Genomic DNA, 19,263 nt, shown 5'->3' with positions numbered 1-19,263 from the left:
AATTAGGTTTTTGGCTCCGTCCCCGATCGTTTGGGGGTACGTAGGTATATATAGGAGGAAGAAGTACGTCGGTGGAGCTTCGAGGGGCCCACGAGGCAGGGGGCGCGCCCTAGGGGGGGGCCTCCACCCTCGTGACCACCTCGTGGCTTTCTTGATGGAGGGTCCAAGTCTCCTGGATCTTATCTGATGAGAAAATCACGTTTCCGAAGGTTTCATTCCGTTTGATATTCTGTTTCTCCGAAACACTGAAATAGGCAAAAAAACAACAATTCTGGGCTGTGCCTCCGGTTAATAGGTTAGTCCCAAAAATAATATAAAAGTGGAAAATAAAGCCCAATATAGTTCAAAACAGTAGATAATATAGCATGGAGCAATAAAAAATTATAGATACGTTGGAGACGTATCAAGCATCCCCAAGCTTAATTCCTACTCGTCCTCGAGTAGGTAAATGATAAAAACAGAATTTTTCATGCGAGTGCTACTTAGCATAATTTTAATGTAATTCTTCTTAATTGTGGTATGAATATTCAGATCTGAAAGATTCAAGGCAAAAGTTCATATTGACATAAAAATGATAATACTTCAAGCATAGTAACTAAGCAATTATGTCTTCTCAAAATAACATGGCCAAAGAAAGTTCATCCCTACATAATCATATAGTTTAGTCATGTTTCATTTTCGTCACACAAGAATTCTCTCATCATGCACAACCCCGATGACAAGCCAAGAAATTGTTTCATACTTTAGTAATCTCAAACCTATAAACTTTCACGCAATATATGAGCGCGAGCCATGGACATAGCACTATGGGTGGAATAGAATATAATGAGGGGGGTTATGTGGAGAAGACAAAAAAAGAGAAAGTCTCACATCAACGAGGCTAATCAATGGGCTATGGAATTGCCCACCGATTTATGTTAATGCAAGGAGTAGGGATTGCCATGCAACGGATGCACTAGAGCTATAAATGTATGAAAGCTCAACAAAAGAAACTAAGTGGGTGTGCATCCAACTTGCTTGGTCACGAAGACCTAGGGCACTTGAGGAGGCCCATTGTTGGAATATACAAGCCAAGTTCTATAATGAAAAATTCCCACTAGTATATGAAAGTGATAACATGAGATACTCTCTACTATGAAGATCATGGTGCTACTTTGGAGCACAAGTGTGGTAAAAGGATAGTAACATTGTCCCTTCTCTCTTTCTTCTCTCATTTTTTGGGCCTTTTTATGGACTTTCTCCTTTTTTTATTCCTCACTTGGGACAATGCTCTAATAATGATGATCATCACACTTCTATTTATTTACAACTCAATGATTACAACTAGATACTAGAACAAAGATGACTCTATATGAATGCCTCCGGCGGTGTACCAGGATATGCAATGAACCAAGAGTGACATGTATGAAAGAATTATGAACGGTGGCTTTTCCACAAATACTATGTCAACTACACGATCATGCTAAGCAATATGACAATGATGAATGTGTCATGATGAATGGAATGATGGAAAGTTGCATGGCAATATATCTCGGAATGGCTATGGAAATGCCATAATAGGTAGGTATGGTGGCTGTTTTGAGGAAGATATAAGGAGGTTTATGTGTGAAAGAGCGTATCATACCATGGGGTTTGGATGCACCGGCGAAGTTTCTACCAACTCTCAATGTGAGAAAGGGCAATGCACGGTACCGAAGAGGCTAGCAAGGATGGAAGGGTGAGAGTGCGTATAATCCATGGACTTAACATTAGTCATAAAGAACTCACATACTTATTGAAAAAATCTACAAGTCATCAAAAACCCCAGTACTAATCGCATGCTCCTAGGGGGATAGATTGGTAGGAAAAGACCATCGCTCGTCCCCGACCGCCACTCATAAGGAAAACAATCAAATAACACCTCATGTTTCAAATTTGTTGCATAACGTTTACCATACGTGCATGCTACGGGACTTGCAAACTTCAACACAAGTATTTCTCAATTTCACAACTACTCAACTAGCATGAATTTGATATTATTACCTCCATATCTCAAAACAATCATCAAGCATCAAACTTTTCTTAGTATTCAGCACACTCATAAGAAAGTTTTATTATTAATCTTGCATACCAAGCATATTAGGATTTTAAGCAAATTACCATGCTAATAAGACTCTCACAATAATCTAAGCGAAGCATGAGATATCAATAGTTTCTATAAAACAAATCCACCACCGTGCTCTAAAAGATATAAGTGAAGCACTAGAGAAAAACTATAAAACTCAAAAGATATAAGTGAAGCACTAGAGTAAAACTATAGAGCTCAAAAGATATAAGTGAAGCACATAGAGTATTCTATCAAATTCCAAATCATGTATGGCTCTCTCAAAAGGTGTATGCAGCAAGGATGATTGTGGTAGACTAACAAGCAAAGACTCAAATCATAAAAGACGCTCCAAGCAAAACACATATTATGTGGTGAATAAAAATATAGCTCCAAGTAAAGTTACCGATAGAAGTAAACGAAAGAGGGGATGCCTTCCGGGGCATCCCCAACCTTTGGATTTTAGGTGTCCTTAGATTATCTTGGGGGTGCCATGGGCATTCCCAAGCTTAGGCTCTTTCCACTCCTTGTTCCATAATCCATCAAATCTTTACCCAAAACTTGAGAACTTCACAACACAAAACTTAAAGTAGAAAACTCGTGAGCTCCGTTAGTGAAAGAAAACAAAAGACCACTTCAAGGTACTGAAATGAACTCATTCTTTATTTATATGGGTATTATACCTACTTTATTCCAACTTCTCTATGTTTTATAAACTATTTTACTAGCCATAGATTCATCAAAATAAGCAAACAACACACGCAAAACAGAATGTGTCAAAAACAGAACAGTCTCTAGTAATCTGTAGCTAGCACAAGATCTGGAACCCCAAAAATTCTAAAATAAATTGCTGGACGTGAGTAATTTATCTATTAATCATCTGCAAAAAGAATTAACTAAATATCACTCTCCAAATAAAAATGGCAGCAGTTCTTGTGAGCACTAAAGTTTCTGTTTTTTACAGCAAGTTCAACAAGACTTTCCCCAAGTCTTCCCAACGGTTCTACTTGGCAAAAACACTAATTAAACACAAAAAACACAACCAAAACAGAGGATAAATAATTTATTTATTACTAATCAGGAGAAGAAAGCAAGGAATAAAAATAAAATTGGGTTGCCTCCCAACAAGCGCTATCGTTTAACGCCCCTAGCTAGGCATAACAAGCAAGACTAGATCTAGGTATTGCCATCTTTGGTAGGCAATCCATAAGTGGATCTCATAATAGATTCATAAGGTAATTTTATGTTCTTTCTAGGGAAGTGTTCCATGCCCTTTTTAATGGAAATTGAAATCTAATATTCCCTTCCTTCATATCAATAATTGCACCAACCGTTCTAAGGAAAGGTCTACCGAGAATAATAGGGCAAGAATGATTGCAATCTATATCAAGAACGATAAAATCTACGGGCACATAATTCCTATTTGGAACAATAAGTACATCATTAATTCTTCCCATAGGTTTCTTAATAGTGGAATCCGCAAGATGCAAATTTAGAGAGCAATCATCAAAATCACGGAAATCTAGCAAATCACACAAAGTTTTGGGAATAGTAGAGACACTAGCACCCAAATCACACAAAGCATAAAACTCATAATCTTTAATTTTAATTTTAATAGTAGGTTCCCACTCATCATAAAGTTTTCTAGGGATAGACACTTTCAACTCAAGTTTTTCTTCATAATATTAAATTAAGGCATCAACGATATGTTTGGTAAAGGCTTTATTTTGACTATAAGCATGAGGAGATTTTAGCAAGGATTGCAACAAGGAAATACAATCAATCAAAGAGCAATTTTCATAATTAAATTCCTTGAAATCCAATATAGTGGGTTTAGCATCATCTAGGGTTTTATTTCTTTTAATCCCACTTTTATCAATTTCACCATCAAGATCTAAATACTCCAAATTTTTAGAACGCCTTCTAGGTAAAGGTGGATCATATTTAGTCCCATCATTATCAAGATTAATATTGCAAAACAAATATTTAATAGGGGACACATCAATAACTTTTAGATCTTCATCATTATTTTCATAGGAACTAGAAGAACACGCTTTAATAAAGGCATCTTTCATAGCATGCGTCCTAGCGGTTCTTTCCTTGCACTCATCAATGGAAATTCTCATGGCTTTGAGAGACTCATTGATATCATGCTTAGGTGGAATAGATCTAAGTTTCAAAGAATCAACATCAAGAGCAATTCTATCAACGTTCCTAGCCAAATCATCAATCTTAAGCAATTTTTCTTCAATCATAGCATTAAAATTCTTTTGCGAAGAAATAAATTCTTTAATATTAGATTCAAAATCAGAGGGCATATTATTATAATTTCCATAAGAATTGTTGTAGGAATTACCATAATTATTAGAGGGATTACTAGGATAAGGCCTTGGATTGAAATTTCCTCTATACGCGTTGTTACCAAAATTGTTCCTACCAACAAAATTCACATCCATAGATTCATTGTTTTTCTCAATCAAAGTAGACAAGGGCATATCATTAGGATTAGAAGAAACACTCTTATTAGCAAATAATATCATAAGTTCATCCATCTTTCCACTCAAAATATTAATTTCTTCTATCGCATGCACCTTTTATTAGTAGATCTTTCAGTATGCCATTGAGAATAATTAACCATAATATTATCTAGGAGTTTAGTAGCATCTCCTAAAGTGATTTCCATAAAATTTCCTCCCGCGGCCGAATCTAAAAGATTTCTAGAAGCAAAATTCAATCCGGCATAATTTTTTTGTATAATCATCCACAAATTCAAACCAAGAGTAGGGCAATTACGTATCATTAATTTCATTCTCTCCCAAGCTTGTGCAACATGTTCATGATCAAGTTGCTTAAAATTCATAATAGCGTTTCTAAGAGAGATGATCTTAGCGAGAGGAAAATACTTAGAGATAAAAGCATCTTTGTACTTGTTCCATGAATCAATACTATTTTTAGGCAAAGATGAAAACCAAGCTTTAGCATGATCTCTAAGAGAAGAAAGAAATAGCTTCAATTTAACAATATCATTATCGACTTCTTCTTTTGCATGTCACACAAATCAACGAAGCTATTAAGATGGGTAACGACATCTTCACTAGGAAGGCCGGAGAACGGATCTTTCATGACAAGATTCAGCAAAGCAGTATTAATTTCACAAGATTAAGCATCGGTAAGAGGAGCAATTGGAGTGCTAAGGAAATCATTATTGTTGGTATTGGTGAAGTGACACAATTTGGTATTATCTTGAGCCATCGCGACAAACAAGCAATCCAACACACGAGCAAACAAAAGGCAAACGGGCAAAAAGAGGCGAATAGAGAAAGAGAGGGAGGATAGAGAGAGAGGGCGAATAAAACGGCAAGGGTGAAGTGGGGGAGAGGAAAATGAGAGGCAAATGGCAAATAATGTAATGCGGGAGATAGGGATTGTGATGGGTACTTGGTATGTTGAATTTTGCGCAGACTCCCCGGCAACGGCGCCAGAAATTCTTCTTGCTACCTCTTGAGCACTGCGTTGGATTTCCCCGAAGAGGAGAGGATGATGCAGCAAAGTAGCATAAGTATTTCCCTCAGTTTTTGAGAACCAAGGTATCAATCCAGTAGGAGGCTACGCGCGAGTCCCTCGTACTACACAAAAACAATAGCTCAACGCAACCAACGCGCTTAGGGGTTGTCAATCCCTTCACGATCTGATAGAGATGATAAATAATATTTTTGGTATTTTTGGTATAGAGATGCAAAGTAAAAAGGTAAAAGCAAAGCAATAATAAAGTGATGGAGATTGATATGATGAGAAAGAGACCCGGGGGCCATAGGTTTCACTAGTGGCTTCTCTCAAGAGCATAAGTATTCTACGGTGGGTCAACAAATTACTGTTGAGCAATCGACAGAATTAAGCATAGTTATGAGAATATCTAGGTATGATCATGTATATAGGCATCACGTCCGAGACAAGTAGACCGACTCCTGCCTGCATCTACTACTATTACTCCATTCATCGACCGCTATCCAGCATGCATCTAGAGTATTATGTTAAAAACAGAGTAACGCCTTAAGCAAGATGACATGATGTAGAGGGATAATTTCATGCAATATGATAAAAACCCCATCTTGTTATCCTCGATGGCAATGATACAATACGTGCCTTGCTGCCCCTTCTGTCACTGCGAAAGGACACCGCAAGATCAAACCCAAAGCTAAGCACTTCTCCCATGGCAAGAACAACCAATCTAGTAGGCCAAACCAAACTGATAATTCGAAGAGACTTGCAAAGATAACCAATCATACATAAAAGAATTCAGAGAAGAATCAAATGTTATTAATAGATAGACTTGATCATAAACCCACAATTCATCGGTCTCAACAAACACACCACAAAAAGAAGATTACATCGAATAGATCTCCACGAGAGAGGGGGAGAACATTGTATTGTGATCCAAAAAGAGAGAAGAAGCCATCTAGCTACTAACTATGGACCCGTAGGTCTGAAATAAACTACTCACACTTCATCGGAGGGGCTTGGATGATGATGTAGAAGCCCTCCGTGATCGATGCCCCTTCCGGTGGAGCTCCAGAATAGGCCCCAAGATGGGATCTCGTGGATACAGAATGTTGCGGCGGTGGAATTTGGTTTTTGGCTCCGTCCCCGATCGTTTGGGGGTACGTAGGTATAAATAGGAGGAAGAAATACGTCGGTGGAGCTTCGAGGGGCCCACGAGGTAGGGGGCGCGCCCTAGGGGGGGCACCCTCCACCCTCGTGAACGCCTCGTGGCTTTCTTGACGGAGGGTCCAAGTCTCCTGGATCTTATCTGATGAGAAAATCACGTTTCCGAATGTTTCATTCCGTTTGGATTCCGTTTGATATTCTGTTTCTCCGAAACACTGAAATAGGCAAAAAACAGCAATTCTGGGCCGGGCCTCCGGTTAATAGGTTAGTCCCAAAAATAATATAAAAGTGGAAAATAAAGCCCAATATAGTCCAAAACAGTAGATAATATAGCATGGAGCAATCAAAAATTATAGATACGTTGGAGACGTATCACCAGCCGCTTCACGAGTCTGAAGTAGCTGCTGGGCCGTTCGTCAGCAGGCCATAGACGGATTATCAAATCCTTCATGGCCAGTTCGGCCGCCCTATGCAGTTCGGTCAGCTGCTTCAGCTGATCGCTAAAGGGCATCAGTTGTTCTGGCGCAAGGTATTGCGACCAGAATAGCTTCTCCGTTGAGCTCCCCTCTTCGGCTCGGAAGAACTCCGATGCGTCAGTAACACTGCGTGGTAGATCCGCAAACGCTCCTGGAGAACTCCAAATCTGGGTCAGTAAGAGGTACCTTTTCTTCACAAACCTGCTCTGCATAATAAAGGCCTTACCTGCTGCGATTTTCCTGGCTTCTTGGATCTCCTGGAGGGCACCCTGGGCTTCGGCCTGGGTCTCTTGCGTGCTTTGGCAGGCCTTAGCAAGTTCAGACTCTTGGTCCGAAATCTTGCGCTCCAAGGACTCGCATTTCTTTGCAGCGTCCTGGAGCTCCTGCCGGACCTCCCCGACCCTTGCCTCATGCTTTTCACGGGCGGCTTGTTCCTTCGCTGCTCTCTCTTGGGCCTCGGCCAAAGACTTCTTGAGGGTCTCCACCTCGGTCGCAGCTCCTACAAAATATCATGATAGTATGATCAACATACACAATTCATATCTTTCTACATCGGAATAGACCATTGCATAACTTGCTAGTCCTCTAGTTGTTTTTTAACATGGCCGAGCTCTTCCTCGGCCCACTCCAAACTCTGCTTCAGTTTAGAGACTTTGGTAGAATGAGAGGTCGCAGCCAGCATCGACGCCTGCTTATTCATATAGACACATATTGGTTAGTCTCCTGCGAAAATTATTTGATCCTCTGTCCGGCTTCTCTTTTCAAGCACCGGACAGTGTCTCAGGGGCTACTGTCTATACTATGATATTCTTTTCTGCATAAATTATGTCGCATACCTCAAAGCCTATCAGAAGGCTGGTGCAGGCTTCGGTCAGTCCACTCTTAGCGGACCAAACCCTCTCAACCACCGCACACATGAGGGTACGGTGTTCTTCAACAATGGAAGTACTTTGCAGTGCTTCCAGTAAGGTATCCGGCGCCTCTAGATGGACAGAGGTCACCGGCGGAATAGGTGCACCTCCTTCTCGTGAAGGAGGCTATTTGCTTGATTTTGGAGCCGTATGGGCCTCCGGAATAGTGTTCGGCTGAGGGCCGAATTGGACGTGGTCCCCATCACCAGTCTTCGGGGGGATTTGCTCCCCCATGTGTCCGGCGGCCAAGGTCTCGCCTTCTGGCGCCACCCTGACGGCCTCCTATTTCTCTCCCTGGCTTGGAAAGGTCCTTCGGGACAACACCTCGGTGTCGTCCGTGGCCTTGGGAGAGGAGGCCTCCGGAAGTGACCCGCTGTCCATCACCTTTGGATCCAGCGAGTTCCCCGAAGATGAGGATCGCTGGGGGCGCGTGTGAGCCAGACTGCAGCGCATGATTCGGCACATTAAAACCATGAAATAAAGAAGTTAGATATATGTGTTCATAGGTGCTTTTGAGTACTTACGATTCGGCCAGGGGCTTCTCCTTGGGGCGCCACTCGGAGCTGCTGTCCGTATCCAACACGGAGTTGTCCGCGAGGGGGACCCTCCCCTTCTTGGGCGGCGCCTCTGCCTCCAGTTCCATGGAGGCCCCCCTTTTCTTCCTTACCCCCTCGGGGGGAAAGTTACTTTCCTCCTCTTCCTCCTCCTCGTCGTCCTCAGCAGCATGGGAGGAATGGGTTTCAGCGTCTTCGGACGTCACATCTGAAGTGCCTTTATGGTAGAGGCCACTTCTGGTCCCCTTGGCCTTCTTCTCCGGTGCCTGGTAGGGCGCCGGAACCAGCATCTTCATTAGAAGCGGGATAGCTGGGTTTTCGGGTAGCGGAGCCGGACACTGGATCCGCTCCGCCTTCTCTGGAAAGAAAAATATGGAAGCTTAGACATCTTACTTGAATACACAGGTGAAGGATACACCTTGCAATATGAAAAACTTACTGAACTGGCAGGATGGGCCAGGTTGTACCCACGGTCCTCGGTCGTCTTCGGCCACGTCTCATTGGCCTTGAAAAGCACCTTCCAGATGCCTTCGTGCGTGACGTCGAAGAACTGTTGCAGGGTCTGGTGCTTGGCCGGATCAAACTCCCACAGATTACAGGTCCGGCTCTGGCAAGGAAGTATCCGGCGAAAGAGCATCACCTGGATCACATTGACAAGCTTGATGTTCTTGTCCACCATGCTCTTGATGTGCATCTGCAGCGCAACCATCTCGTCCGACGATGCCCAGTCCAGGCCCTTCTCCTGCCAGGAGGTGAGCCGCATTGGGGCCTCGGATTTGAATTCGGGGGCCGCGGCCCAAGTGGTGTCGCGGGGCTCTGTAACGTAGAACCACTGCTTTTGCCACCCCTTGACGGTCTCCACGAAGGTACCTTTGGGCCATGGGACATTGGACAACTTGCTCACCATAGCGCCTCCGTACTCTGCATGCTGACCGCCCACCACCTTCTGCTTCATGTTGAAGGTCTTCAGCTACAGTCCGAAGTGGGGTGTGATGCGGAGGAAGGCCTCACACACGACAATGAATGCCAAGATGTTGGGGAAGGAATTGGGGGCCAGATCATGAAAATCTAGCCCGTAGTAGAACATGAGTCCGCGGACGAATGGGTTCGCGGATGAAGTGGGGGATGAACACCACCCTCTCATGGGACTTCGAGGTGGGGACGATCTGCCCCTTGGCCGGAAGCCGGTGGGCAATTTCTGGGGCCAAGTACCCCGCCTCCCGGGGCTTTGCAATGTCCTTCTTCGTGACGGAGGAGGCCATCCACTTGCCCTGCGCTCCGGATCCGGACATGGCTGGAGTGCTTTTTTGAGGTGGAAAGGATGGGAGCTTGGGCGCTGGAGCTCGAAAACGGATGGGCAGAGAGAAGGAAGGTGTGGGTGAAAGAGGTGAATCCTTATATCTTTATAAAGGCAGCGAATATCAAGCACCTCCTCACTCGCCTATTCCCCAAGGGCCGTGCAGGCGGCGCGGTTGGATTACCCACGCCCGTATTGATGAGAATCCCTGCTTTGACAAGTGATGCGTCTCCATCGTATCTACTTTTCCAAACACTTTTGCCCTTGTTTTGGACTCTAACTTGCATGATTTGAATGGAACTAACCCGGACTGACGTTGTTTTCAGCAGAATTGCCATGGTGTTATTTTTGTGCAGAAATAAAACTTCTTGGAATGACCTAAAAATCAACGGATAATATTTTAGGAATATATAAAAAATACCGGCAAAAGAATCAAGGCCAGGGGGCCCACACCCTGTCCACAAGGGTGGGGGGCGTGCCCCCTGCCTCGTGGGCTCCCTGGTGCTCCACTGACTTCAACTCCAATTCTATATATTCATGTTCGGGGAGAAAAAAAATCAAAGAGAAGGATTCATCGCGTTTTACGATACGGAGCCGCCGCCAAGCCCTAATCTCTCCTGGGAGGGCTGATCTAGAGTTCGTTCGGGGTTCCGGAGAGGGGAATCTGTCGCCATCGTCATCATCAACCTTCCTCCATCACCAATTTCATGACGCTCAGCGCCGTGTATGAGTAATTCCATCGTAGGATTGCTGGACGGTGATGGGTTGGATGAGATTTATCATGTAATCGAGTTAGTTTTGTTAGGGTTTGATCCCTAGTATCCATTATGTTCTGAGATTGATGTTGCTATGACTTTGCTATGCTTAATGCTTGTCACTAGGGCCCGAGTGCCATGATTTCAGATCTCAACCTATTATGTTTTCATGAATATATGTGAGTTCTTGATCCTATCTTTCAAGTCTATAGTCACCTATTATGTGTTATGATCCGTTAACCCCTAAGTGACAATAATCGGGATACTTACCGGTGATGACCGTAGTTTGAGGAGTTCATGTATTCACTAAGTGTTAATGCTTTGGTCCGGTACTCTATTAAAAGGAGGCCTTAATATCCCGTAGTTTCCAATAGGACCCCGCTGCCACGGGAGGGTAGGACAAAATATGTCATGCAAGTTCTTTTCCATAAGCATGTATGACTGTATTCGGAATACATGCCTACATTACATTGATAAACTGGAGCTAGTTCTATGTCACCCTATGTTATAACTATTGCATGAGGACTCGCATCCAACATAATTATCCATCACTGATCCATTGCCTACGAGCTTTTCACATATTGATCTTTGCTTAGTTACTTTTCCGCTGCCACTGGTACAATCACTACAAAACTGCTACTGTTACTTTTGCCACCGTTACCACTACTATCATATTACTTTGCTACTAAATACTTTGCTGCAGATATTAAGTCTTTCAGGTGCGGTTGAATTGACAACTCAACTTTAATACTTGAGAATATTCTTTGGCTCCCCTTGTGTCGAATCAATAAATTTGGGTTGAATACTCTACCCTCGAAAACTATTGCGAGCCCCTATACTTGTGGGTTATCAAGACTATTTTCAAGCACCGTTGCCGGGGAGAATAGCTCTATTCTTTGAGTCAATTGGGATTTATATCTGCTGATCACTATGAAGAACTTGAAAGATAAAAGAACCAAGATTTTTCCCTCAACTACGAGGGGAGTTAAGGAACTGCCATCTAGCTCTGCACTTGATTCACCTTCTGTTTTGAGTAAACTTGCGACACCTACTCCTGCTATTCATTCTGATATGTCACATGTTATTGATGATGCCACTTCTGCTATTCATGATGCTTATGATGAAACTACTTCTATGCTTGATAATATTGTGCCACTAGGTGAATTTCTTGATGAACAACTTGCTATGGTTAGAGAGAATGAAATTATTGAAACTGATAGTATTGATGAAAGTGATGATGAAGATTCTCCCCCTAGGTATGAATTGCCTGTTGTGCCTGAGGGTTATGTTATGGATGAAGAAACTGCTAGAGACTTTTTAGCTTGCAATGACAGATATGATCTTAAGAAACTGTTAGCTAAGCTAAAATAAAAGTCTTTGAATGCTAGAATGAAATATGACCCTGCTTTTGCTACTTCACCTATCTGTATTTCCGATAAGGATTATGATTTCTCTGTTGATCTCGAGTTAATTACTTTGGTTGAATATGATCCTTTTTATGGCTATGAATGTGAAACTGTCGTGCCACATCTTACTAAATTAAATAATATATCCACCCTATTCACTAATGATGAGAAAACTCGCTATTACTTTATCCTTAAGTTGTTTCCGTTCTCATTAAAGGGTGATGCTAAAACATGGTTTAATTCTCTTGATCCTGGTTGTGTGCGTAGTCACCAGGATATGATTTATTACTTCTCTGCTAAATATTTCCCCGCTCATAAGAAACAAGCTGCCTTAAGGGAAATATATAATTTTGTGCAAATTGAAGAAGAGAGTCTCCCACAAGCTTGGGGGAGGGTTCTCCAATTACTTAATGCTTTGCCTCATCATCCTCTCAAGAAAAATGAAATACTTGATATCTTTTATAATGGACTAACTGATGCTTCCAAAGACCACCTGGATAGTTGTGATAGTTGTGTTTTCAGGGAAAGAACTGTTGATCAAGCTGAATTGCTATTGAATAATATGTTTATTAATGAAAATTATTGGACACTTCCTGAACCAACTCCTAAGACAACTCCAAAGAAAAGTGGTATTCTATTTCTCAGTCCTGAAGATATGCAAGAGGCAAAAAAATCTATGAAATAGAAGGGTATTAATGCTGAAGATGTTAAGAATTTACCGCCTATTGAAGAAATACATGGTCTTGATAACCCGGCACAGGTAGTAAAGGTAAATTCTCTCTATAGATTTGATAAATGTGAAATCCCGTCTACTAAAATTGCTAGCCAATACTTGGATGAGTTTGATGACTTTATGGTTAAACAAGAAGACTTCAATGCTTATGTTGGTATACAATTGAAACATAATGCTTATATGATTGAACACTTGAGTGATTATATGTCTGGAGTTAAATGTGAACTTAAACTTATTAGTAAACATGCTTCTATGGTTACCACTCAAGTAGAACAAGTGCTTAAAGCTCAGAATGATTTGCTCAATGAATTAAATAATAAGAAAAATGATAATGCTGTTAGAGTTATGACTAGAGGGGGTAACATGACTCAGGAACCTTTGTATCCTGAGGGCCACCCTAAGAGAATTGAGGAAGATTCTCAGAGAACTAATGTTGATGCACCTATTTCTTCTAAGAAGAAGAAAAATAAAATTGATAGGACTTTGCATGCTTCTAGTGAACCTGCTGTTGACACACCTGAGAATCCCAATGATATTTCTATTTCTGATGCTGAAACACAATCTGGTGATGAACATGAACCTAGTGATAATGTTAATGAGGATGTTCATGTTGATGCTCAATCTAGCAATGATAATGATGTAGAGATTGAACCTGCTGTTGATCTTGATAACCCACAATCAAAGAATCAACGTTATGATAAGAGAGACTTTGTTGCTAGGAAGCACGGTAAAGAAGAGAACCATGGGTTCAGAAACCCATGCCTTTTCCTCCTAAACCATCCAAGAAGAAGGATGATGAGGATTTTGAGCGCTTTGCTGAAATGATTAGACCTATCTTTTTGCGTATACGTTTGACTGATATGCTTAAAATGAACCCTTATGCTAAGTACATGAAAGATATTGTTACAAATAAAAGAAAGATACCGGAAGTTGAAATTTCCACCATGCTTCCTAATTATACTTTTAAGGGTGGAATACCAAAGAAGCTAGGAGATCCAGGAGTACCAACTATACCATGCTCCATTAAGAGAAATTATGTTAAAACTGCTTTATGTGATCTTGGAGCCGGTGTTAGTGTTATGCCTCTCTCTTTATATCGTAGACTTGATTTGAATAAGTTGACACATACTGAAATATCTTTACAAATGGCCGATAAATCAACTGCTATACCTGTCGGTATCTGTGAGGATGTGCCTGTTGTGGTTGCAAACATTACTATTTTAACGGACTTTGTTATTCTTGATATTCTCGAAGACGATAGTATGTCTATTATTCTTGGTAGACCCTTTTTGAATACTGCAGGGGCTGTTATTGATTGCAACAAAGGCGATGCCACTTTTCATGTTAATGGTAATGAGCATAAGGTACACTTTCCGAGGAAACAACCTCAAGTCCACAGTATCAATTCTATTGGAAAAATTTCAACGATTACTATTGGAGGTTTTGAATTTCCTCTTCCTACTATCAAGAAGAAATATGATATTCTTATTGTTGGGGATGTGCATATCCCCGTTGAGGTAACCTAGTGTTATTCAAAAATTCTCCGATTTCATGCAACTCAGAACGAGTTTGTTAACAAGACTTGATCAACCTTGTTAGTGGATTCCTTTTGATGAGCATGAGTTGGATGAAGTTAGAAAGCACAACTCTCTTGTTGAGTTTGGTTCACTTTTATTTTGAGTTACTAAAAATTTCATAAATTTTTTAGAGGAAGAAATATGTTTAGGAAAATGTACCAAGGTGGTTCCTCGAGGAAGCAAGGACCCAGGCCCTCGATACGTGAGCCGGACTATGAACTACCAAGAGAAGCTCAGGTGCGGCCTTGTGAATGGCCGTCAGAAGATTTTATGGTCCAAGCAGGAATTAAGGAGGAATTTGACGCATATGTGCGTAATGCTGAACTTGAGGGCTTCGTGTCAGATAAGTGCCCGCAATATTATCTCTTAACTGATTCCTTTGTGAGAAGGTTTAAATTTACATCATCACGCAATTCTCACACTGGCCTATTTGATCTCTATGTTAAATCTTATACCATGGACTAAGAAGATTTTAATACTACTTGTAAACTCCCGCAATGGGGTACGTTGTGTTAGTGAACCTCGCAAATCTGAATTTAAAGAATTTCTTGCTAGTATCACTGTGGGGGAATCTAGAGAAATAACACAAGCTACCATAGGGAGCATTCATTTTCCTGCCATACATTATTTTGCTCTCTTCATGGGTAGATGCATTAACGGTAAAGATGAGGCTTGCCACATGTGTATTCCAGATCTTAGTGTCCTCAAGAGTGCGGTATTGGGTGATAAACAATACAACTTGGGGGCTATTGTTGCACGTAGGTTGCATCTTAATAGTTTCACTGGAGACTTGTTTGGTGGAATTTATGCAACTCGTGTAGCTAATTTTCTTGAGATACCCATACATGAGAATGATATTGAATTGCCTCCTGCTTATCTAGATTATAATGCTGTGGTTCATCATTAGTTTGTTGAGAGGAACGATCAGTTCCTCCAGTACCGACTAATCTTTGACAAATGGTGCACCGTCCATGTTGCTCTCCCTGCTCCTACTTTCTTTGACTTTCAGACAAAAGGGAGATATGTTATTACTAGGGAGGAGGCGAACGAGTACGGGAGGAGGACGAAGGAAACTCGCCTCCAGGCTCCAGCTCTTCAAGCAGTAGCTACTGCATCTCAGTACGACCCCAGCTTCAACTTCGGATATCACCAGGCCAGCCATGGCCATAGACCAACTTAGGCCAAATCCTAAGCTTGGGGGAGTACGTATTCCTCACCGACATTACATTCATTGTTCACACACTCATGCCAGTTGTCGGTGCTCATACTTTTTCATTGTATCATCCATGCTAGTTTATTTTGTTTTTAAGCCTTCTTCTTGTGTGTTTAGAAAACCTTAATAAAAAACCAAAAAAATTAGTTGTAGCTTTTAGCTAGTTTACTTTCCATGCTTGTAGTAGTAATAATTAAAAAGAAAACCCAAAAAGATTGCTCGTTCTTCTTTTGCTTGTTGGGAGCTTTCTCGTGTAAATGGTTATATTTATTTCCTTTGGGGGTCGAGAGGAGAAGACCATAATGAAAATGTTGAGTGGCTCTCATATGCATTATTGTTGATCTAACAAAGAGCCCATATTACCTTGTCTTTTCCCTTGAATTGAATGCTTGTAGATTCCAGCTTAGTCCAATGCACGTGCACTATTATTATTATCCATGCTATTTGGTTGTGCAAGTGAAAGGCAATAATGACGATATATGATGGACTGATTGAGATGAGAGAAGCTGGTATGAACTTGACATCTCTTGTTTTTGTAAATATGATTAGTTCATCGTTCCTGATTCAGCCTATTATGAATGAAACATGTTTGCAATGACAATTTGATATTATAGTTGCTCATGCCATGCTTAAATAGCTAGGAGTTTATAATGGTTTACCTTGCGTGTCAACATGCTATTAAAATGGTCGTGATGTGGTATGATAGGGTGGTATCCTCCTTTGAACGATTCGAGTGGATTGACTTGGCACATGTTCACGCATGTAGTTGAATCAAAATCAACATAGCCTCCATGATATTTATGTTCATGGTGAATTATATCCTACTCATGCTTGCACTCATTGTTGATTAATTTTAATGCATGTTCATGACTGTTGTCGCTCTCTAGCTGGTTGCTTCCTAGTCTCTTTCTAGCCTTCACTTGTACTAAGCAGGAATACAGCTTGTGCATCCACTTCCATAAGCCCCAAAAGTTATTCCATATGATTCCACCATACCTTCCTATATGTGGTATCTACCTGCCGTTCCAAGTAAATTTGTATGTGCCAAACTCTAAACCTTCAAATGAAATTCTGTTTTGTATGCTCGAATAGCTCATGTATCAACTAGGGATGTCTGTATCTTCCGTGCTAGGAGGGTTATTCTCAAGAGGAGTGGACTCCGCTCCTCACTCACGAGAAAATGGCTGGTCACCGGGATGCCCAGCCCCATGTACCTGATGGGAATCGTTGCATGAAAAAAAATCTACGCACACGCAATGATCTATCCATGGAGATGCATAGCAACGAGGGGGAGAGTTTGTCTATGTATCCTCGTAGACCGTAAGCGGAAGCGTTTGACAACGTGGTTGATGTAGTCGAACTTCTTCTAGCTCCGACCGATCAACTACCGAACGTACGACACCTCTGAGTTATGCACACGTTCAGCTCGGTGACGTCCCTGGCCTTCTTGATCCAGCAAGTTGTCGAGGTAGTAGATGAGTTCCGTTAGCACAACGACGTGGTGACGGTGATGGTGAAGTGATCCACGCAGGGATTCGCCTAAGCACTATGAAGATATGACCGTGGGAGTAAACGGTGGAGGGGGGCGCTGCACACGACTAGGCAATTGTCTAGGGTGTGCTAGGGGCGCCTCCCACATATATATAGGTGGGAGGGAGAGGGGAGGCAGCCAGGGTGCGCCCCATGCAGGATCCGAATCCTACTTGGGGTTTCCCCAAGTGGCGCCCCCTTCTTTATTTCACCGGAGAAGAAAGGGAAGGGGGAAGAGGGAAAGGAAAGGGGGGGGGGGGCGAACCCCCTTTTTTCCTTCTCCCAATTCGGCCTCCCGCCATAAGGGGGCGCACCACCCCTTGTGGGCTGGTGTGCTCCCCTCTCACGGCCCATAAGGCCCATATACTTCCAACATGGGTTCCGGTAACCCCTTAAGCACTCCGATAAATACCCGATACACTTCGGAACAGTTCCGGTGTCCGAATACTATCGTCCTACCTATCAATCTTTACCTCTCAACCATTTCGGGACTCCTCATCATGTCTGTGATCACATCCGGGACTCCGAACAACATTCGGTCACCAAATCACATAACTCATATAATACAATATCGTCATCGAACGTTAAGCGTGCGGACCCTACGGGTTCGAGAACTATGTAGACATGACCGAGACGCCTCTCCGGTCAATAACCAATAGCGGAACCTGGATGCTCATATTGGATCCTACATATTCTATGAAGATCTTTGTCAGTCGAACCGTTATGACAACATACGCAATTCCCTTTGTCTATCGGTATGTTACTTGCCCGAGATCCGATCGTCGGTATCTTCATACCTAGTTCAATCTCGTTACTGGCAAGTCTCTTTACTCGTTCCATAATACATTATCCTATGACTAACTCATTTAGTCACTTTGCTAGCAAGGCTTCTTATGATGTGTATTAATGAGAGGGCCAAGAGATACCTCTCCGAAATTTGGAGTGACAAATCCTAATCTCGATCTAGGCCAACTCAACAAACACCTTCGGAGATACCTGTAGAGAATCTTTATAATCACCCAGTTACGTTGTGACATTTGATAGCACACAAGGCATTCCTTCGGTATCTGGGAGTTTCATAATCTTATAGTTGAAGGAATATGTATTTGACATGAAGAAAGTAATAGCAATAAAACTGAACGATCAATATGCTAAGCTAACAGATGGTTCTTGTCCATCACAACATTCTCCTAATGATGTGATCCCATTATCAAATGACAACTCATGTCCATGGTCAGGAAACCTTAACCATCTTTGATCAACGAGCTACTCAAGTAGAGGCTCACTAGGGACACATTGTTTGTCTATGTATTGATAACCCACAAGTACAGGGGATCGCAACAATTTTCGAGGGTAGAGTATTTCACCCAAATTTATTGATTCGACACAAGGGGAGCCAAAGAATATTCTCAAGTATTAGCAGCTGAGTTGTCAATTCAACCACACCTGAAAGACTTAGTATCTGCAGCAAAGTATTTAGTAGCAAAGTAGTATGGAAGTAACGGTAACAGTGGCAAAAGTAACAGTAGTAGTTTCGTAGCAATTGTAACAGTGGCAACGGAAAAGTAATTTAGCAAAGATCAATATGAAACGAACTCGTAGGCTATGGATCAATGATGGATAATTATGTCGGATGGCATTCATCATGCAACAGTTATAACATAGGGTGATAGAGAACTAGCTCCAATTCATCAATATAATTTAGGCATGCATTCTGAATATAGTCATACATGCTTATGGAAAAGAACTTGCATGACATCTTCTGTCCTACCCTCCCGTGGCAGTGGGGTCCTAATGGAAACTAAGGGATATTAAGGCATCCTTTTAATAGAGAACCAGACCAAAGCATTAACACTTAGTGAATACATGAACTCCTCAAACTACGGTCATCACTAGGAAGTGTCTCGACTATTGTCCGGGGTTGCCGGATCATAGCACGTAGTAGGTGACTATAACTTGCAAGATAGGATAAAGAACACAAATATATTCATGAAAACATAATAGGTTCAGATCTGAAATCATGGCACTCGGGCCCTAGTGACAAGCATTAAGCATAGTAAAGT

The sequence above is a fragment of the Triticum urartu genome, chromosome 7A (genome assembly GCF_056163025.1).
Source record: "Triticum urartu cultivar PI428250 chromosome 7A, HENAU_Tu73, whole genome shotgun sequence".
NCBI classification, from domain to species: Eukaryota; Viridiplantae; Streptophyta; class Magnoliopsida; order Poales; family Poaceae; genus Triticum; species Triticum urartu.
The sequence above is the reverse complement of the archived record's forward strand: the minus strand, read 5'-3'. Positions refer to the sequence as shown.